Source organism: Anarrhichthys ocellatus, unplaced genomic scaffold, assembly GCF_004355925.1.
Source record: "Anarrhichthys ocellatus isolate YVR2014 unplaced genomic scaffold, GSC_Weel_1.0 scaffold49, whole genome shotgun sequence".
NCBI lineage: Eukaryota > Metazoa > Chordata > Actinopteri > Perciformes > Anarhichadidae > Anarrhichthys > Anarrhichthys ocellatus.
Window position 1 is genome coordinate 2,488,023 of NW_022280079.1, and position 23,985 is coordinate 2,512,007.

Sequence of the window (23,985 nt, forward strand, 5' to 3'; positions counted from 1 at the left end):
GTGTGTGTGTGTGTGTGTGTGTGTGTGTGTGTGTGTGTGTGTGTGTGCTGATAGAAAACCACTGGCACCGAGCTGGGCCCTCTCATGTCCGGGGTTTGAAATTCCTCAGCCGTGAGCTCAGCTCGGTGGTTTTGTCCCCTCTCTCTCTCTCTCTGGGCCCGCGGCAGCCATCGCACCCCTCCCTCGCCTCATTAGCCCTCTACAATAAGGCGGGCATGTCAGGAATGTGAGATTGCATTCTTCCTTGTACCCCCCCAACTCCCCACCAGTAACCTCTTCAGCACCTTCTCGATCTTCTGCACCACCCTCACGCACACTCCTCCACATCTGACATGGCATCCCTCTTACACATCTCCCCTCTCCCCATGTGATTCCCCTCCCGGCTCAAACCTCCCACTTCGGTGCTCCTCGCTGCTTCTCTCCCAGACGGTCACAGCTTTCTGAAATTCTCTTAAGATGTAGTACCAATCACACAGAGATAAGATTCGAATCCTCCCCATTATTTAGTGCATTTCTTGTTATCAGGTCTGTGCATGAGTGAAAGTTTTCTCATCTCATTGTTGAGAGTTGATGGATCCCAGTGAGCATGTCTCCGTTACACATCACAAGTGGGTTCTTGCCACTGACAGGCGCAGACTGTAATGTGACTGACAAAATGATTGAAAGGTTTGTAAATTACTAAAATTCTTTCTGTTGAAGCAAGAACAGCAGCTAAATTGCTCTTGCCAAATACACAAGACTCCATTGACAAAAACAATAATTTTATTGTGCGGTAAAACACACTTCGACCTAAAAAACCAACAAAAAACTCATCAAGCGTCTTGGTTAGTCAATCGCCAGCTCTGGTTTGGTCAGACCAGGCACCTCCCATGGCCACACAGCTGCAGCCACTCCAGCCGATTACCTCCTGCAGGCTGACACACCAGACTCAGGTCCCACAAACGCTTTCCCTGGCACTATATAAACTCTGGTCCTGCAGTCTGGGGTTGTCAGGTCGTACCGTCTTTCACCCGCTTCAACCCCTTCAACCCCGTTGCATCTTCGGCTTCGAGCGCCTGCCTCCGGTGTCCGTCGGTCCGGGAATCCCCCGTGCCCTCCTTTGTGTTTACGGACTACTCACCGCCGCTCTGCCCTCTGTTGTGTTAACGGACTACTCTCACCGTCAAGCTGCCAGCTCTCCAGTGTCGAGCCACGGGACATCACGCCATCAAGCTACCAGCCCTCCGGTGTCGAGCCACGGGACTCACACCGTCGATCTGCCTACTCTCTGGTGTCGGACCACGGGCTCCACACCTTCCTGTCATCTTAATTCAGGCTAAATAAAACCTGTTTATACCAACTTCTGTCTCCTGTGGTCTTGCTATTGGGTCCTCACCGTGAACTCCCGTGACAGAGATAGCTGCTGGTTAAACAAAAACGATTTAACTCTTTAACAAAAAGTTCTATCTCTGTAGGGACCCTTAATTTAAGTCACTGTTACGATCATTTAAAAGCAGAAGCAGAATGTGTATACATTCAGTATACCTTTAGTAGCTGGCGCAGCATGGAAGAGCTAACTAGTTAATGGTGTACTCACGTACCAATGTTAGCTCCACGTCTAAATCTCCTCACAACCTCTCAGGATAACGAGTATCACTATTACACAACATTTAACCATGACGAGCTCCAAATCCACAAAAGCAGCATGAACATGAAGAACATCTGAAACCATTGCACGAGAGTGTATGGAGCAGAGCCGGATAGTGGCTGGCTGCGGTACGCTGTGATTGGCCAGTCTGCGAAGAAGTTGGACACAGCTCTTGGGCAGATGGGTACACAGACTGTGTAACCGCAGCAACAGAAACTTCACATTTACCAGTGCCGCTTCAGGAAGTTTCCTTATATGAACAAACTTTGAAAGTTTGTTGAGCAAACTGCTCCCGGCAAAGTCATTTTCTTCTTGTTGCCAACTTTTGATTTAATCCAATAAACACACCAAAACGCGGACTGGAGCTCTGTGAACCTGCACTTGATTGCTCTTCCTCACCAACCGGATGTGTGTCTCAGTAAACTGAAATTGAAGGTAATCTTGAATCAGGAAAACAGAATGTGGAAGTTTAGAGAGAGTTGAATTCCCAGTGAGGGGTAACTGATTCAATTTCCATAATGTTACATTCAGTGTCAAGTCTCCTGGAATTCAGTTCCATAATAAAATGTAAACAAATTTGAGTCAAACCAAACCATGAAAACACACACAGGCAGCTACAACTCACAACATTCATGCCACAGTGAAAATGAATAATGCGTTTTGTCTTTTTCCTACTTTGAATATACAGAGAACTAAAGGTTCCGTTCTTAAAGCAGACACATTCTACTTGTGATTCTCTGCATTTTGATGTCTTGCGTAGTAATTACTTATGATGAAGCATAGATTCCTTTAAATGCATGAACCACCAACAATGAAACACAATGAGACAGCATGCTTTACAATGATACTCATTATACTCTGAGTCCTTAGTACAGTTGATTGTTGAAGTGAGTAAAGTTAGTCATCATGTATTATAAGCCCATCAGTCAACCTCTAGTTAACAACTAGTCAAGAGCATGGAACTAGCAATTAATTACAGTTGATTCAAAATTAATAAAAGTCACATCTGTGATGTTTTATGACTATGATATAGTGCATCAGAGAGCATTATGTGTTTATGAGTGTAGCGATATAAACTATCACTATGACTGCTAATGTGTCTTCATAGAAAGTGTCACCACAAATTTCAAATTATGTGATCTGAATTCAGTTTTTTTATTGCAATTATTAAAGTTGAGCTATTCAAATATACACGATTCACCAGGAGGTATCTCACAGTGGTGTTGAGGAGGCTCAACGGCTTTTTGGATACTTTCAGCCAGTTATTTACACAAACAATAAATTCCCTCACTCAAATTCCACCTCTGGACCCGATCAGGGCAAACTGGGGCCGATTCTAAGCTGCCATGCGCTCTAACCTGTCAAGGCTATGTATAAACACAGCTTTGTTGTGTGAACACAAGAACACTGCCTTTTGCCCATGTTTCTGTCTCTGCCGCTCAGGACTCCCGGATGTGCTAAAAGGCTGATGGCTGAAGTAAGAATTTCAAATCCTTTATCAGAAGAAGGGTCTGCCGATGTTTTCTACTCTGTCCAGCACGTGTGGTGTGGGAGGAGAGGCCTGACATGAGAGTAATGATAGGATGCAGAACGCACCTTGTTATCAGAAGCCTGGTACCAAGTGGAACTGCATCTGGAGTACAGTATGTGTGTGAGTGTGTGTGTTTCTGAAGGGGATTTTGGAAAAGGTAAGGAGATTCTGCTCTTTCCTCTACTTCGACCGTGAAAAGCTTTGTTGTTGACCCCTCCTTCCTTCGGCTCAAATGCACCGCCACTGCGATGGATGGGGAGGACAAGGGGTCAAAGGTTAAAAGGGAGGAAGGAGGTGACGTGGGATAGCCCAAGAAAGGAGTGGAAGGATGGTGTGTGTGTGTGTGAGCGTGCCCTGGAGGAACATTCTCCAGATGCAAAGAGAGGAAGCTATCGGGGAAATCAGTGACAGCAGGGGTCGAGCCGACAGGCAGATATCTCTATCTGCCAGCGACAGGACGCACAGAGCACTGACTTATCTGGAGGCGCTACTATGTGGCTACATCTCTGACTGACACCGCAAACTGTCGGCCAGATCCACAGCAGACACCCACCTGACAAATACAGCTCTGTTTTTGGGATAACAAATCTCCCGAGGTCATTTCCAACTCACCCTTTTTTCTGGCAAACGTCAGTGACGCTTCATTTTGAACAGGTGCATTGATGTCAAAGCTCTGCCTCCTTCTGTGAGAGGAACGTTTTCCCTTCACCGTGTTCCATCAGTGTCACGTCTCTACGGTGTGGTAGGGCATTAAGTTTTGCTTAATGAACCAGAGTATTTACTTTCACATGAAGCAAAGGCTCAAAAACCGATACCTGTCTTCTCACCATGTGGTATACTGTATCTGACAAATTAATCTATGCTCAAGGTCTTCTTTCTCACTCGTGCTAGAACTGTGAATGAAAGGCCCCGATCACACTAGGCCACAAATGTGACGCCCATCATTTTCCTATGGTCTTCTCTTACGGCAGGGGTCTCAAACTGATTTTCACTCTGGGCCACATCAGCATCACGGTCGCCCTCAAAGGGCCGGTTGTAAATGTAAGACTGTGTAACTGTAACTACTCCTAACATATTGTTAAATAACTGTCTCTGCATTTGATTATTGTTTATTGAAATGTAAAAATATTGTACATGCAGTTATATAAATGTAAAAATATATTGCAGCACATTTCTGTTATTATGACTTAAATCGTTTTAATTTAGGGTTAATAAACCCACATTACTCTATCAAAGATCAAACTATTAAAGAAAATAGCAAAGACAAATATCAAACACAAGTTATTACAATAACTTTGTTCAATGCTTAAAATCCTTTCAAGGGTGCGTTTGCACAATCCCACGTGAAGTATTTCATCTGTTGTAAAGTCACGTTTAAAGTAGTCTTCAATGTACTCACAATACATTTCAATGTCAAGTGTACAGTAACCAGCCAAAGAGCTGCTTCTATGACTGTGTGTTTAAGTATCTCATAATTATGACTTTCTATCTCATAACTTCGACTTTCTATCTCATCATTTCGACTATGGGGATATTTTTATTATCAAGTCAAATTTTAAGCAGCCATTTTATGTGGCTCGCGGGCCAAATAAAATGACGTGGGGGGCCGGATTCGGCCCGCGAGCCTTGAGTTTGACACCCTTGTCTTACGCCGTGCGTTGAGTTCTTCCAGCGGATTTTAGATGCGCCTAAAAACTAAAATATTCTCAACTTTTCGGCGCCAGCCTTGGCGTTGCATCACTCGTCAAAGTCACTCAGGCAGCCAATCAAATCAAGCAAGAGGCGGGCACCAAGCTGTTTTGCCTGACCTGCTTTGCCAAGGCATTTTTGAAGCGGCCATGCATGCAGCGACACATCTCGGTGGGATCAGCCCCTTACACACCTGGGGTGTTTTTTTCCATTTGATTAATTTGCATCTCAACCAGGCGGCAACGTCAGAGTCTAAAAAGTGAAGCCAACGTGGAAGTCGGCATTACCCGGTCTAGGAGTTGTCCGTGTTTTAGTCTTAGAACTTTAATCCTTTCACAGTGTATTTATAGTGTGCTTCACAGAATGTGAATATTAAAGAAAGGTCCATTTTTCAGAGCTATCACACCGCAAATAAATGCATAATTTTGTGTGGAACGGACAACGAACAAAGAGGCTCCATAGTCCGGACCATGACGATAAACTTTATTACTCTTTCAACCTTGACAAAGGCAGTGCAGACCAGATTCCAGTGGCAGGCCGTGCATTTTATAGCTGGGCCTTCTGTGCTGTCCTACTGAGCTACGGTTATTATTTGTTTCTAGGGCTGTAACAATACACGTATTCATATTAAACCGTTCGGTACGAGGCTTACGAACCGAACAATACGTTTGAATAATACTAGTGCATTTGGAAAATGCAAAAGCTTAAATTGTGGGAAATATAATGTTTTCGTTGGACTGCGCTCACGTAACAGACAACGGGCTGTGTGACCTTTTGAACCCGGAACAATAACAAAAAACAGCTGAGTCATTAACGGACAAGTCAGAATCAATGTAATTAACACAATGACAAGAACAAACTCACAAGAACCAGTCACATATATTCATATGACAACAAAGCATGACAAATCAATCCAGCAACTCTGCAGCGCTAGAGCACGAGCCATTCATACTATTCATAAAAACTACACCATAGACAAATGAACACAGTAGAAACACTACTGCAGATGTAAAAACAAAAGCAGTTATTTTACCAAAGCTGCCTTCACTTAAAGACAAAGTCCATCCTCCTTTCTTTGTTAACAAAGTCAGTAACTCCCAAATCCATTTCTTCTCCTCCTTCAGCCATTCAGTGTTAAAAAAAACAAAGCTAGGTAAAAAAAGAAGAATCTCCACCAAGCAAAACACTAAAAATGTCATAACTTCTCTTATATATGTTTCAACCTGAACTCTTACTAAACACTAACATCTGCTAGCTAGCTTTCTGTTTGACAAAAGTCACGCTGGCCCACTGACCAATCACGGCGCACGTTAATGCAGACGTACTTAGCAGGCTACCTCGGTACCACCGGCACGTCAAAGAATACGTCCAACATGTCAAACTAAAGATCTGATTGGTTGAAGACTATGACAATCAAGAATATCGTCACCATTTAATTAAACTGCAAAGGCTCTCTAGCGGGCATCGGACCTCTCTCCTTACATAGAGACATAGGGGCTGAATCTGATTGGATAAAAGCTCTCCTTAAAACAAGCTGTACTGGAAGCAGCGCTGCAGGCTGAAAGCAGAGCAACAGAGGAAGACAGGAGCTGTGCAATGAGAAAATAAGCTGATGGGAACAAATTATAATACATGTAGTGCATTTGTGAAAAATTATAAAATAGCTATAACTTTGTGATTCTGTTTAGGCCAGCAGAGAAGGCTTAGCCGGCCCTGACGGCCCACCACTGCCAGATTCACTCCCTCTGTTCTTACCTTTAACAATAAAAGCCCTAGACATTTACACTGAGTAACTGTTGACCAGAGGGAATTCAAATTCATTCCGATTATTTCGCTAAAAGGGAACTCAATAAAATAGCTCACATTAGCTCAGGCTATACAACAGTTTACCTCAAACAGGCAGCTCTGGGTCAATAGGATCTTTGAGACTTTAAATTTTGAGTTCTCTGACAAAATGTTTAGTATTCACAAACAGCCACAGAAAAACGTGAACTTTCAGTTTCAGTCTTACGAGATAATTTGCTGCTATTTATAGCATCTTAAATACAACAAAGGGAGCGGTGGATGGGGAGGATGAACAGTCAAATGGGTACAACTGTAGACAAGGAGGAAAAGGAAATCGAGGAGGCTGGGCTGTGTGTTTGTGTCTTTGTTTGGGAGCAGCTCCTCAGACAGAAGATCGATGTGCTGCCGGTCTGTTGTGAGAGCGTGTGTCTGTTTGTCTATGGAGGGATGTGGGACACCAGTGTCTCAGGAAACAGCCAGGAGGAGCACCCTTGGTTCTATAGGAGGAAATGAGCGTCGTGGGCGTGGGCTTAGCGGAGACTATTTCCAGCCTAGGGGCCCCCGAGGTGAGGCCACCCACAGGAAATGTGCCATTTACATTTACATTACGTGTACATTGAGGTATTTAGTTGATCAAGAGTGACTGAGTACAATAAAGCATAATGTCAACGATTAGCAGACTAAACAATTTTTCGAAGACCAAAAATGTATTTAAAGCAGAATGGACGCATGTTACATTTTACGTAAAGCATATTACAAAATAAATTTGAGCAAAAGTTTGCAAAAAAGTTTTTACGCTCGCTTCAAGTGTTTTGCCTTTATCGGAAAAAAGAGTTGATGCGCTACATTAATTATAGAATAAATTCTGACTGCGAACATTAAACTCTGATCAGCTGTTTGAAACAAAGTGCCGTTTGACCCTCCCCTGGTCCCTGAGACAGCAACCTCAGGTTCTGCTGGATTTCAAGTCTTCTTCAAAACAGCATGATTTTCATTTAGTAAATTATGGTCCAGTTTAGAGTCAAATAGAACATAAAGCAGGGTATGCTTTAGGGCGGGGCTACACAGTGATTGACAGGTCATTACCACGGTGTCTCCCGGTCTTGGATTTGTCCGTGTTTTCGTCCGAGAACTTTAACCCTTTCACTGTCAGTCTGGATGACATTAGGCCACAGAACTAAAGTTGTTTCGGCAACAAAACCACTTAATTAGGGCGGTCTTTCTTAATATTTATTAATACGTTGCCAGCTCTTACCGTCACATGGATGTGTTTGATTCGTGTGTCCACCATGTTGTTTTTCTGCTGAGCAACACACAAAACATTTACAATTTGTGTACCTGTCCATGAAACCAGTAGATTGCATTTTGTGACTATTTTACAAACTGCTATGATAGGCTGGGTTAACATTGTTAATTCTGTCAGCACTGTTGCCATTGTTTGCACTGTTAGCACCATGTTACGAGCTGTGTGGAGGCAATAGATACTCTCTGAATTTCAAATTTAGCACCTTTTAATATCCAAAATCAATGGTGCTCCAAAGCCTTATGTGATGAATTTGGAAATTTCTCACTTTGAGGGCCTCCAATGGAAGCTTCAAAATGAGACAAACCACCTAACAGAGCCCACCTGGAGACACAGAGAATAAAGGGGTGAAAAGATCATACAAACTTGTCTCATTTTTCTACAAACAAAACTGGGATGTCTTTAGAGGAGCCAGCATGCTTTGTGAAACCTCTATTTTAAAAAGGTAAATATATATTTATTTAATGATCCGGAATTTCTAATACAGATTATTTTTGGTTGCTGTTTTTTAGTGTCTCTCCTTTTCTGCCATTTGTCTTTCAGAGAGCCGAGAGGAAACAGCACGAAGAGAAGACGAGACAAAGAGCAGACGAGACAAGCAGTGAAGAGTGGACAGAGCATGCTCTGTGAAGCTGCTGCAGCAGGAACATCAGACAATTGACTGAGCTGAAGATGATCCGTGTTACAGCTGCATTTGTCATGTTTGGTAGTTACATCGTAGTATTGTATGTTATTCTCAAGGAGTTGTTTAAGACCACAGAACACAGGAAATACTTGGCTGTAGTAAATTCACTATTGGTTTCAGTCTCTTTAGGGATAATAACAAGTGTCATGTAATAACTGATAGCTAAATATTAATGTTATAAAATGGTTATTAACGCCTCCTTTGAATGTTGTAAAAGATTTGTGTTTAAACTGCTTTTTGTCTCTAATAAACCAGTATGCATAAGACAAGTTACTGTGTGTGTTAGCATTTATAGTCAGAGGTGTTCAAACATAGTGAAAAAAAACCTGATCACATCCTGTATAGTTCATCCATAATAACGGCATATTACAAGTTGCAGGTTAATAACACAACTCAGAGTAACTTTTAAAGAATTAAAGTAGAATATATATTTTACACAAGCCATATATTTACTATTTTTAAAATGCTTCTAGAGAAAGTATTCAAACATCAGCATACATTAACTCACAGTAACAGACAGTATGAGAAAAAGAATGTTCTCTGAGCATTAAAGCATGTAAACATGCTCTGTGTTTTCCTACGAAAGCCTCTGTTTTCACAGGAAACAACAGTTAAGTTTAGGACACTAAACTACTTGGTTCGGTTTAGGAAAAGATTGTGAAATACTGAGTTAGGTTTAGGCAACAAAACGAATGAGTTAGTTTTAGGAAAGATCATCGTTTGGGTTTAAATAACTACTGAACTGCTGTTACGGAAGTGTTCCGCTGGCACACCCGGCATGCGGGAGGATGCGAGGGCCCATTCATCGCTGCTCGCAGCTTTAATTCTTGATGGTTTTCAAATTTCTTCATGTCAACACATCAGAACACGCAGTTGTTGAGAGGAAGACATGTTAACTGGTCTATGATGTCATCATTGAGGTTTGACTGATTTTATTAATGAAAGTCCACATACAGAGCACAGTTTGCAAAGGCTAAGTGCATTCATTCCATTATGAAACACCTGAGTATACATACATATTCATTAAATATATTTGTTTGCAGAACCCCTGATTTGTCTATTGTTTTTATATTCCTGATAGAAAATCACACCATTTGACTAACAATGAGTACACTTCATTACTAGGCTACACGAGGACCAATCAGCATCCTGTTTGGAGCTATTGGCAGCTATGGCTTAGGTGTGTTAGATGACACGTAGAGGGGACTTTTAGATCTAAACAACAATGGTGGCTCCCAAAGAGGTTAGCGTAGATGCTGCAATGGCATCAGTTATTTGAGAGCTGGAGAGTATTTCTTTATTGAGAGAAAAGCAAAGAACGGCCCTGGAGGTATTCTCGATGGAAAAGATCTTTTTGCTTTTCTCCCAATTAACTTTGGTGAGAGTTTCATTGACAGATGGTTCAGCCAAGTATTTTTTTAAAGTGCCTGCCCTTTTCTAAAAAGTTTTCAATGACGGCTTCTCAGATGGTTCTGTGTAACAAACCATCTGACGGTTCAAGTTTGTTTTTTTTAGAAATAGATCGTGTTGGGTTTTCACCATGTGGCCTGAACAAAGAGAGTTGGGCCTACTTGTCCTGCAGAGCAGTCAAAAGCCTGATTTGAGTTTAAGATAACACCAAGCTCCAGGAGACATTATGTATCACCTACGTGTGAATTTCATCCAAAACTCAACACTGAGAGCTCATTGGATGAGGGCCATAGGGACCGCAGCTGACTTCCTGTTCTACGGCCTGACATCACAGCATATACAGTATATAATATATAAAAACCAGCGTAACCTCTAACGCACTGCCGTTCCGTCTGACTCGCGTTGGTGCGAGGCGGCAAGACAAACGTTTGTTGCTTTTAAAAGAACCTAGGTCATAGTCTTAATTTTGCTGGACGAACAATGGACAGTTCTTTTGGATCCTTGTTGTGGCAAAATGACGAGAAGAGACAGCGAACTGAAGTTGCAACCCAGCGGGCAGTGTTTTAACCTTCCTCTTGTGTTAGGGTCGGCACCGACCCGTTTTAGGTTTTAAATGCATAAAAGAACCACAAAAAATTTGTTTATTGCATCAAGGCTTTTTGACTTTGTCAGGAACCTCTATTTCAACATTTTTTTTCACTAAATTATAAAATGCTCTGGTTGAAATTATGACCTTTGTGTTGTTCGGGTCGGTTTCGACCCAGTTATAAAAATAAGATTATAAAGAAATAATTAGAGCCAAAACTGAAATCATAAATGCACCGTCAGCCAACACACTGACAGCCAGCTCCTCTTCCAATCATGTGAGCTTTAGGGGATTCTCATTTTGCCTTGTTATCCAGTATACCTGCACAAAAACAAAACAAACAAAGACGGGCATGTCCAGACATGTGAGGTCAATTCAGTATAGAGTTGGTGACTTGCGGAGTGCACATCTCCAATTTGCAGAATGCAAAAATGAAAAGATTTTCAGTGAGACAAGTTCTGGATCATATTTTTGGTGAAAATGAGGGAGAGGACATAGAGCAGCATAGCGAGACGGATGAGCAGGTTTCTGAGGAGGAAGACAATGTGGAGTATCATCCAGAAGACACAGACACATCTGATGAGTCTGATGAGGAGGTCACCGGTGGTGAAGCTGCTCCCGCTGAAAGATTCAAGTCCAAAAATGGTAAGATGTGTTGGAGCTCAGTACCTCATGATGTACATGGCAGGGCAGCTGCTGCAAATGTCATCAAAATGACCCCTGGAATCACAAGGTTTGCTGTGACGAGAGTCAGTGATATCAACACATGTTTTGAGCTATTTATGCCATTGTCACTAAAAAGAGTCATCATTGCTATGACAAACCTTGAAGGAAAAAAAGTCCATGGCGACTTGTGGAAAGACATTGATGAGGAATACCTGGTGGTGTTCTTATTGCTGGAGTGTACAGATCCTGCAATGAGGCCACTGATAGTCTCTGGGACGCATCGACAGGCAGAAATATTTTCCGGGCAACAATGTCACTTCAGACCTTTCAAATGATATCAAGAGTCCTCTGATTTGACAGCAGAGATACCAGAGTAAGATCTGACAAGCTTGCCCCCATCAGGGATGTCTGGGACAGATGGGTGCAGCTGAAAAAAATACTTTTTAGCCTTTTTCTTGAAGTCAATTTATATGGGTCGAAATTGACCCTAACACCATAGATGTTACTATAGTTAATAATATTAAAATAAAAAAAAAATAAAACAAATTTATTTAAGAGATGTGTTCTAATACCGCTCAGTAATAGTCAGGTAACACAACAACCTTTTATTTATTTATATGATTCTCTTGAGGTTCATTTTACCATTTTTTAAATTGAAATCGAGGGGTATACTGACAAAGAAAAGGTCCAGAGGCCCACACCAAAAATATTAAAACCAATATTTTCATGGATAAGGAAGCCTAACAAGGTAACCAAGAGATGAGAAACAAATTGGATGATAGATAATTGTTTTTAGCGTGTTTTACAGCTGATTTAAGACACGGGTTAAAACCGACCCGTTAACATAAGAGATGGTAACAGAAAGCTAACACAGGAGGAAGGTTAATAAGCACAAGCCAACATACAACAAGTTCAGCAAATCCAAACAAATCCGATGTATTACTTTTCACAGATTACTTTTATAGTCAAAACTCACCCCCCTTAAGTCACTTTCCACCAATCAAACCAGTGGGTTGAACCACAAACAGAGCACCTCTGGTCTCTTCACTATGTCATGCTCTCCTGTCCTCGTTTGGGTCGAGATAACCTTTTCGCAGAACACACAATTCGTGTACGGGAAATGTTTGGACACACATTGGAGTGATAGATTACAATTTGTCAGGCGTGCCTTAATCTCTTCCTCAGAATGTTTTTATGAACCAAATGTGTTCAGTTCAATCCTAAATTATATGATGATTTTCTTCAACATCCTGAGGAAGAGAACGGATAACTTCTGTGCCCCGTTCTCTCCCCGTTAACATCGACATTTTGCCGGTCATAAGGAAGAAAAATTCCCTTAATTTCCGAAGAAAACTCTCTGCCACACAGAGGTTTATCGCCGTGCAGCTTAAAGCTCCGGATCCTGAGTTTAACCAAGAAACTCGGAAGAACCACATCAACCTAGTAAGTTCGCCAGTCGAGCTTCTGTGTGGTAGTCACGCTATCCGTATTTTACCGCGGCTGTGAGGATCTGCTTTGTTTTGAGCGTTTTACTTTTTTTCTCTTCTTTTACTAACCCACACACACACGCACATAGTTACACACATACTGGTTTGGCTAATTACCTCAGACATGTGTATGTAAACGTGGTCTATATTGTTTTTCGTCATTTTGGAGTCTTGCGCCATTTTATAGTCTTGCGTGGCGTGGTCACGTACGAGACTACACCCTCCATTTTGATAGTCCTATCTATCTTCCACGTGCAATCCCACGTGGTGAGGCCACGTTTTACATTACATCCGCCATTGTCTGAGTAGTTCTTCATTTCTCCCCCACATACACACACTCTCACCACAGATTGTTTGTTGATTTTAGATAGAAGGCTCGTGATTGTATTGTAGTAGTTGTTAGTTTTAGATCTTATTTGACTTGATCATTATTATTGGAATTTAATAAACTCTGTTATACTTTTAAATAGCAGCTTTCTGTGATTTCTTTGTGCATGTGTATTGTGATAATAGCTGATATGTGGCCTGTGCTCAAATTCAAACCTTCACTGTTCACTCTGTATGTGGAATAGTACTTTGACTATTGACATTGTGAGTGAATTATGAGACTTAATTTATAGTTTGGTTATTGGTCCCTGTTCTCAGGGTGGTGCCCCATTATTATTAATGGTTGTTAATGTTATTGACATTAATAATTCTATTGATGTCAATAATTTAGTTTTTCATATTTGCTGATAACCAAACACTGATAGATCACATCACAACAGTTTTTAGTCTGGTCTGAGCATGGATTGCTGAAGGAAAAATGTAGCACTTGGTGGAAACGCAGAGATAACATGTAAATCCACATTCCTCTCCCCAAGACACAAATATCTAGCCGCCATTTTGAGGACATATGTAGGACAATAGATGGTTTACCATATTCTTAATAATGGGAGGTGGAGGGTGGAGGTTATGCGGCAGGTGGTGGGCCAGGGTCATTTCCCAGGCATCGATCAGATGAACATTCAGTCCTTTGAACATGGCTCTGAGCACCTTATCACGCTGAAGCGAGTACCAGTCGCTATTGCTAATCGTCTCATATAACGTCAAAGCTTTGGGGTTTGCGGTCCGGATGACGACCAGCGTGCCTGGAGCTGTGTTCAGCAGCCGCACCACCACCCTGCGGATGCTCTGTAGCCTCCTGATGTAGATCTCCATGGGAAAAGTGCTGAAGTGAGACCAGATGCCAAGGACTACGACAGTGTTGTGGTCTCCATTTAAGCCATCTAGTTCATTGGCAATGTAACGAAGCTCTTTAGTTGGGATGGGGGCAAAACGGATAGGAGGACCGTGGCAGCTGAATGTCACCAAGATGTTGTTTGCATAGTCCAAGGAGATGTAAGGTCCAGTTTGCTTCGGGCTGTGCAGGTCAAACTCCTTAAGACCTGAAGGTATGACAGGGGGAACACGTTAAGCTGCAGTGGGATCAAAATCATCTGTTGCCAGAAATCCCTGTGGATCAGCTACCTGGTAGAGCTGCGTTCAGGAATTCAAACCACTGCCTGACGGTAGAGTCTCCATACATGTGGACCGCCTTGCCTTTCAGACACTGACTGATGGCAGAGGAGGTGTTGAATTTGCAAACTGTGGTGCCCCCTAGTGCTCGCCACCCACCCTGGTAGTAATAACCAGAAGGTCCGGATGTCACAGTACTGCTCTTCACCTTTAGCTGACCTGAGAGGAAGTTAAAGAATAAGGGTGAAAAAACAAAACCAAGCTGTAAAGTGATTGAATGAACCTCTTAAGTACTATCCTTACTCCTGAGGGACTAGAAAGACTGCTAAGGTGAATCTCTCTTCAGGAGAATGCTACCCAGAAGAATGTAGTACAATTTTTCTAAACTTTTTCTAACTTTTCTTCATAGGGTAAACTCGTACGAGTGTGCCACAACAGATTCAGCAAACGCTCTTAACTTGAGATAACCGTGTCAATGACCAGCGTAAACATGATGAATGCCACCAATGCATAAATGAGTGTGCACTCATGAGAATTAAGAATAAGCATAAGTAACCCCAATAATACCATATGAGGCTGTGTCCTGCCTCATTTGTCCTATATTGAAGCCCTGCATTTAGAGATCCATAAAGAAAATTCTCTATAGTCAAGGGATGGGGAACAATAACGATTAATGTTTTTGCTGTGTCACCTGCCGCTGTCACTGAAATAAAGAAAAAATGGTTCCATATGAAAAACGTCCCGCCGCAGCGAGGCCATCGATGACTGCAACGGAAAGGGGTCAAATAGTTAAAGTTGTTTTGCAGTATGAGATGGTCATATTGATGATGGAGAGTTATACAATAGCATCAAAAGCCTGTGCAAATGAATGATGATATAGTTAGGCTGTATGAATACATTTAGAACTATATTAGTTTATATTTTGAAATCGCAGAGTAAAATGCTAACATAATTATTAAGTGTAATTTATACAGGTATTTCAGACTCAATATTGACTGTTACGACAGGTAACTGTTGGAAAAACTGTTGGAAAAAAAAAATGAAATTTGAAGAAAGTTCTCCTAAATCACTCATACAAGCCACTAAAGACCAAAGCTGTTTGTACAAGTGGTTCTTGCATGAATACCATTGTTTGTAGCACATTCTGTTTTGAATTATTGGTATAGACAGTGGTGGCAGTAACAGTATTAAATAGCAAATTAAATAGCATGCTTTACCTTCTTTCTGTGGCAACACGGTGACATTAGCAGGTCCTGAAGCCCGAATGTAGACTTTCAAGTTAACACCACTGAAGAAAAGCACACATAATATATCTCTTAAAAACACTACAACATTAAGGACATATAGATACAAGAGGACAAACATTTTAAATAATTTAATCAAATTAGAAAAATCAAGCACGAAAATGGGAAACAACTGTTAGAAAGTTCATTCAAGATCACACAAAACTTACTTTGTAAATTCAATGGCACTAATTCAAATTGTCATATAAGCAATGGTTCCAATTGCGCCTGTGTGATGTGCAAGGTGCTACTCGCAGTGATGAACCCAGAGATAATGATTACTATCTACAAAACGTTTTACCATCTTTCACTTCATAGTTTTGGTTTTGCGGCCAGCAAACTAAACTGTTTTAATTGCTCCATCTATCAGTATGCACAGCCATGAGGCAGGTGGAGTTGGCCGTGCAGGCCTGGAGGTGAAGGGACAGAGGTTGTCCAAAGAAGAGAAAAGGATGGAGAGGAGAAGATCAGTAGCAGTATCAGGGGATAGGAGAGAGAAGGATTCAGGGTCAGGGAGGGCAGAGGAAAGATCAGCAGGGGAGAGGAGAGGGAGAGGACATGAAATAGTGGTCAGAGAGCTGGAGGGGAGTGACAGAGAGGTTAGCAGTAGAACAGTGTCTAGTGAAGATAAGATCCAGCTGGTTCCCGGCCTTGTGGGTAGGAGGAGAAGAGGAGTGGTAAAGGTCAAAGGAGGAGAGGAAGGAAAGAAGAGATTCTAACTTATCAGTCTGGATGTTGAAGTTGCCGAGCAGGATGAGTGCTGAGCCATCGTCATGGAAGTGCAAGACTAATGTGTCAAGCTCATCCAGGAACTCACCAAGAGGGCCTGGTGGGCGATACACAACAGCAATGGTGAGCTTGACTGGATAAGTGACAGTGACAGCATGCATTTTGAAAGAGGACGGGGAGAACTGTGGAACAGAGACAGGAGAGTATTTCCATTTTGGGGAAATTAGCAGGCCAGTACCACCACCTCGCCTCGCAGCTCTGGGAGTGTGAGAGAAAGAGTACACATCTGACAGAGCTGTGGGTGTGGTAGTGTTTTCTGGTGTGATCCAGGTCTCAGTTAGAGCAAGAAAGTTGAGGGAGAGCAAGGATGCGTAGCCTGAGATGATCTCAGCTTTCGGCACTGCCGATTGGCAATTCCAAAGCCCCCCCGCCACCACTTGCTCGCCATGAGCTGAGAGAGAAGTATAGATTAGGTTAGTGGAGTCACGGCACCTGGGAGTGGCGCAATGTCTACGTGACCACCGGACAGAGGAACGGACAGAAATAGGATGCAAACACATGGTAGTCAATATAAACTAATTACTGTCCCGCAAGTACACATATGCTATGCTGGCTACTAAAGGTTAACTGAATGTATACACATGCTGCTTTTGCTTTTTAATGATTGCAACTTTGAATACCAACATACCTGGCTATACAGGAGCAGTGGTGTACCTTAATGTCCTTAATTTCCACATCTACACTGTGATCTGTAGGCTTTAGCTTATATATTTATCTTTTTAACCTGTTTTCACTTTGCATCGTGATATATTGTGAAAATTAGATATGTATTCAGTGAGTGCAGTTAGTGGCCAAATTCCAATGCCCCCCCTAAACCCTGAGCCCTGAACCCTCAAGGACTTACTGACGTCACCTGGTAAGTGGTTGAGTGTGAGAGACTGTGAGGGCTTGAGATGGTGTAAATAGGAATGGGACAGCACTTTGCTGCAACATATCACATTACCATGAAAACGACAAAAAATATGTTGTATGATTGTGTGTATTTATTTTATACTTTGTACTCCCTGATTTGAAAGTCTTCCAGGCTCTTTCCTCACAAGATGAGATACACATATAATCTATTTACTCGTTTTTGTCAAAACAGCTTCAATGACAAAATCAAATATTTGATGAATAGATAAATAAATATTCTCTGATTTCATGTTTATTTTTTGTTCCATCTTTAACCCTTAATGTTTCTGTGTAAATTTAATATGACAGGCTGAACCCACGTGAGCCATCCTCTTTGTTTACCTTTTTTTTTTATGTCTCCATGCGTCCACTGGTTACCCCGTGTTTAATGTCACATTGCAATGATTTGTGGGTAATTCCCTTAGGCTAAGTCAGCATACCATGCTGACTTACGGAAAGGGTTCATACAGGGCTCAAAATGTCTGCAAGAGAGCCCTCAAACACTTGACGATTTGACAGTGGGACATCCCTAAACCCTCACGGACTTCGCCTCAAAGTCCGTAAGGGGGGACATTGGGCCAGTTTTGGCCAGTGACAGTGTGGGCTCCATGGTAGCTCAACAGGGGGCGGGGCTAACTGAAAGGTCAATTGCGCATTACCAACCACTAAACAGCAGATTGACAATGTTAGCGTCTAGCATTACATTACAGTCATTTAGCAGACGCTTTTATCCAAAGCGACTTACAATTCAGATTTCTACACCGTAGGCACAGCTACGGGAGCAATTTTTGGGGTTAAGTGTCTTGCTCAAGGACACATCGACATGCGATCCTCTGATTGAAGGACGGCCCTGCTATCCACTTAGCCACAGCAGGTTGAACATAGAGCCACATATAGATTAAGGCAGATTTTTCCCTCTGACGTTGGTGAAGACCAAAATACAGCTAAAAGGAGAAGAGATATTGGACACAATTCCAAAGGAATAGGCCAGTGTTTAATCACATTTTAGCCATATCCACTTTACAAGGTGATCATATGTTAATAGCTTGACAAAAATAGCTATTAACATAAATAATAATATAATAAGTGTGCATCTTAAAATTTAGGAAAAGACTACATCCAAAATAATATGACATCACAATGAATTTACAATAAAACACAAATGAATCATGGCAAATAGTATCTAATGTTGCAAATGAAAGTATGATTCAGACTGGTTTGTTTGATTTGCATTACCTTTAAAGCATCTTTATATATATCTTACTGCCTGTGGTTATGAACTTCTGAAACATTCCTCTAAGCAGATACAAAGGTAACACTGGATGTACGTATTAGAAGTCACACAAAATACCAGTCTCTCTGCTCCCTCACCTTTGAAAGAGCTTCTCCTCATTGGCATCGAGTAGGTTTTGTTTATATCCTCCCATGTAGTGGTTGATCCTGGCATCACAGCTCAGGTTCTTTGGCTTGTAGCAGAACCAAGGCTCGCCTGTACGGAGGTCAGTGTAGTTGCACAGCGGCTGCTGGGTTGGCCTTAGGCAGATGTTGCAGAGGCTGGTTTCAGAGAGTGAGCCTGAGCGGAAGAGGCTCTTGAAGTAAATCCTGTCGGGCTGTTCTCTGTTCAGCCTGTTCAGCACTGAGATGGCCTCACTAGGGTGAACCAGAGTCACCTGATTGGAAAGAGAACCAGAGTTTTCACCAAGTCCAATCATGTTCAGTCATATCAGTAATACTACTTGAAGCTCCACACTTATAAATGTTCACATCTTCAAGTCGTGAAGCAGATTAATCTCAGACAATAATCTCTGGAGAATTGTCTATTCACTTAAACCCTCCTCTGAACTAACTAAAGGTGGGCGGGGCTTCACAGACAATCATTAAAAACAAAATTCAAAACATCTCGGTACCTCAACCTGTGCGTCTCCTTCCCAGAGTAAAGAGAATACAGCAGAGTAGCTCACCATTCAGATGATCCACCACTTGCCCAGCCACACCTGCTTCAAGCTTCCGGTTGTGCAGCCGGCGAGTAGGTAGTCCCCCCCAGACTTCTTGGGACGACCCTGGAAGTCAGAGGTTTGTATCATAACCTCCAGCTGATTCCCTACATGCCACTGTCCCCTTTTCCTCCCTGGGAGAATGGTGAAGGTGCTGTGAGCTGGATCACTGGTCTGTTCCAGGGAAATAGGAGCTGGCAAAAGTGGAGTTTCAGGCCAAGCAGTGGAGTCTAGTATGAGGCGTTCCTCCAGAGCGTCCTTAGGGGACAGTGGCTGGAAGGTGCAGAAGCTGCGATTCATGTCAGGGTCAGTGGAGACTCTCGGCATGATGATGGTGGATTTGACTTTAGGCTGAAACTGGTCGATCGAGAGAGAGAAAGAGAGAGAGAGAGAGAGAGAGAGAGAGAGATGGTGTCAAAGATGCAACAAATAATGAACAAAATGCAGCAAAAGTTCAAAGAGGGAAGATGTATCCCTCCCCAAAACTCAAAATGACTTTGGGGAGTGGATAAGAATGTATGTTTTCCGCCCTTCTCAACTTCCACCATGGTCAAATGTTCAAGTTTTTCAAGGTCTTTTTAAATGAAATTCATATTTTGGGATATGGTATGTCATTGGCCAAGAAGCACTACAGAGGATGTTTCATACCTGATGGTTTAACATGACAGTGGAAGACTTTCATAGCTGAAAGATGCATTGAATTTTTAATGCATATACAATGGATTGAACCACTAACGGTACAAAAGGGATTATTATTCGTTTCAAAAACTCCACTGATGAGAGAATTCAAGCCATTAAACCTCAAAGTCCTCCCTTTAGTGCCCAGCTGTTTTGGGGCATCTCATGGCTTTTTATAAACTATATATTTGAGACCCCTTTCTTAAGATTTAGGTCTGCAGTAAGAACGAATGGGAAGCAAGTAGGTTGTCTAAAGTATAGAATACTGTTAGCTTTATCTTTTAACTGGAGGAGATGCTGCTGTCAACAAGTCAAGGTGCAGGATTGAGAGTGATAACACCATTTAACTGCATGAAATTGCAACATAGACCATTACTGTAGCTGGGCTCCATTGGATTTGAAAATATCCAGAAACGGACTAATATCAAACATTTTAGACAGGGTCCACCCTTCAAACAGATCCCACTAAAACTTAAAAGTTCTCACCTCCAGATCGTCCATGTGACGTCGCACAAAGATTAAGACAAAGACAGCCAGAAAGAGGAAGATGGCGGCATTCTGCCTTCTTAAACAAGCTTTGGCCTTCATGATTGGTGATCAGTCCTCATCTGTGGCTGCAGCATATCGCTTTCACCACTTTATCTGGTACTGAATTAAAAAATAAAGTCAAAAAACAAAGGGGTAGCTGGCACCTTGTCATGCTAAAGAATATTATTTGTTAAAACTTGAACTCCATTGTGAGATCCTCTCCATACAAATATTGTGACACCGCCAGCTTTCCAATTATTACTGAAAAAATATATGTTTCACTTTTATTAAAGTAGCAGAGTAGGGATTTTAAGCCCTACTTTGCATACCTCCAAGGTGCACAGAGAGGGAAGTTAATTTCAACAACTGAAGTCAGTGTAAACCATCAAAGATTCTAAATGTTATCCTTTTACTCTGATGTAGTAATGTATAGTGGGGTTTTTTTTCTTCATAACAACACAGAATTCAAATGATAAGGAAATAAAAGATTGTATGTGTTGTTGAGGTATCCACCAAGAATGTCCGAGACACACTACACCCCAAAAACCTATACCTCTATTTTTCTATAAAATAATTGACACACCAAAAGATTAATCGACTTATTGAAATTGTGGATCAAACAAATACTTGCAAGAAGGTGAAACTGTAGTTTTGCTGCATACTGCAGATGAACTGTGATGCTATCCAACACCTTTATGTCTGAGGAGCGAGAGGTGAGACCCTAAAAAGCGTAAAGGCAGCATCCTGTGGTTTGAGCATCTGGCTGACACTTAAACAATGGAAACTTCTAGGTGTGTTGTGGTTTTCACGCCTAACCGGCATATATGAAACATGGCTCCTGTGACCTCTAGCCAGACAGGGAGTCCTATCTTAAGCTGTTACTTACCTTTTTATGCATATGGTTTATCCTCTTTTAACAAGTTTAACTTTAACTTGATATACTCGTTACATGTAATCTCATATTGTTTAGGGACGGTTCCATGATGATTAGCTTTAATGTGTGTTTTTCTATAATTTATCAAAATATAATCACATGTGCTTATAATGTACTGAATGATAAAGCTAATGAAATAAGTGAACTTTAAGTTAAACTCACTCTGATCTGATGATTGACAGTCAGCAGAGGAGAAAGGTTTTAAAATCAGAAACTCTACCGATATATAAAACTGTTTCGTCCAATGATTTAAGAATGTTCTGTTATCTACCTTATATGGACCCGGAGGTGGCAGAAAGCACCAAAGAGAAGTGTATCAGAGGAGACAACAAAGGATCGAGGCTTCTGGAGGTTTCTTGCTCTTTGGGAAACTTGGTTCTTTGACAGCTTGGTACATTTGACATTCTGTATTATCTTCTACATCATTTTTTATTATTCATTTTTGTAAGCTTTTACCTTACTTTTTGTAAAAAACAAATAAAACTTTGCATTTTGTGCATTTCAACCAAAGTCCAGTGTTGCTCCAGTGGGGCCTTCGTAGCCTCCTCAAGGTAAGAGAGCTATTCCCCTGGGATAGGCTGACAGTAGTACATTTATTAGACATGTGATCTGAATGACATTCTTGTTACAAGGTAAGGTTAAGATGGTGTTGTTCATCATTGCTGTGATTGACTAACTTAGTTGGCTCAGATTGATTTTGAAGCTCTGCTAATGTATCACATGTGATGTTGCAGTGTTGGTTAATAATGTTTATACATTAGCTGAGGTGTATTAGGAAACAACAGGGGTTAGAGTGGTATTTAAATTAGGGGCGTTAGGGCCAGGGTCCTAAAGCTGCCCTTGATAACCGAGCCAGGTTCCCAACCACACGGGGTTCCTCCTCCAGCGGTGGCCCTTTAGAGCGGGTCCATCCTGGAGTACATCCAGTCCTCCCACACCTACTATTGCACACACACACCTAAATCCGTTGATATCCGGCAGCCGGAGAGGCCGATATTTTTAGCCTGAAATAAGTGATATGACGGTGGCTAGTGGTATTAAGTTATCTTGGTTTTTGCCTCCCTAAGCAAGCTAAGACGGTCTCGCATGTAGATTTTGGGGGGTGCATTCGTTACCTAGGTCAGAGGTTATTGAACAAGCTGTCTTCCACTGGGAGGGGGTATCGGTTACGCAGCTAGGCTGTACACCTTTTCAGTTTGATTCAAACAAATGTTGTCATTAGCAATTTTAATGATGTATTATACGCTGCCTAGAGCTAGTGTTAGGAAGTCAAATAGCTCATAATTCATCTCTAATATCTATTTATGTTGTTGTGGAAACATCTCCTTCATACAACTGGATTTAGTCAAGTTTCTCACCAACATTACATTTTATGAGATTACATGTCAACACATCATGATAACGTTATAATTTAACTTCGCCCAATACTCATTTTCCTCGTTTCCTCTGAAGTCGGTAAAACAATCGTCCTTTTCTTTCTTCCTCCAATTGCTTCCGCCACCTTTACTTTCTACCTCTGTTAAATAATGCTTTTGGTCTATGATTCACTGAAGCTGACTGCAACATTAGTGCAGCTATTTCCTGCGGAAGCTTTTGCAGCTTTATCTCCCATTTCATTCCTTTTGACACCAATATGTGCCGGTTCCCATAGGAGCGCGACTGGCGGACCCGTCATTTGAATTCTGTATGTTTGTCATGTTTCTATAAGGATGTCTGGTCTACTGTCTGAAAGGCTTTTCTGTAAGTTGGCTAATGATGAACTTGAGTCTGATCAAATAATTGCCCTCAATGGTCTTGTGTCTTCTATCCACTGTAGTGCTAACATTATTGCGTACTGTATTCGTATTAGTTTGTTGCACTTATTGTATTCGTATTAGTTTGTTGCACTTATTACCTGTATTCTTATTTTTCGTCACTACCTCTCCGAGTCGGGAGTGGGTAATTTGCGCTGATATGCAATCATCATCGTCTACAGTGCCATGAGATAGAATGGTGTCCCTTTTAGATCTATTTTATTTGACTACGGTTGTCTGTACCATTTTTCCTTTTGAAGCTGCTTTCCTAAATGTGGATCTGTTTTCTTTTTAGTTTGTTTCTGCACTGTGCATTTGCTCTGGTTCATGCTCTTAGATGCTTGTTTGAAAAAGGAGATGCACTTATGACTTCTGCTGACTAGTAGTTCTCTTGAATACCTATGTTGAATATACTTATTGTAAGTCCCTTTGGATAAAAGCGTCTGCTAAATGACTGTAATGTAATGTAATGTACACATATAGTCCCTCATTGATCATTTGACCTATTTTGACATTACATTCTGGAACAATAAATGCTACTCCTACCTTGATTGCTGAACTCTTGGACGGGTCTGTGAAAATCCGGACATAACTGTGGTGAATGTCAATGTGTGCCTGTATTGCATGCAAGCGGAAATAACCCCTCTGCATGTGTTTTTTTTTATTAATATTGCAAAGTCTTATGTTGCATCATGAAGTATCCACGGTGCTATCGCTGCCAATGGAACTGTTGGACTGGCATTCAGCTATGTTATGTTCTGTTGCTTTTTTTGTCTCTTGTCTCCCTCTCCTTTTCCCAGCAAGGTTTTAAAGTGTCCTGTTTTAGGTG

General features: G+C 41.6%; 1 pseudogene; it reads right to left on the minus strand.

Annotated features, from left to right (window-relative positions):
• Positions 1-13,642: 13,642 nt before the first annotated feature.
• LOC116395748 (NXPE family member 3-like) lies at positions 13,643-20,489 on the minus strand (annotated as a pseudogene).
• Positions 20,490-23,985: the final 3,496 nt, after the last annotated feature.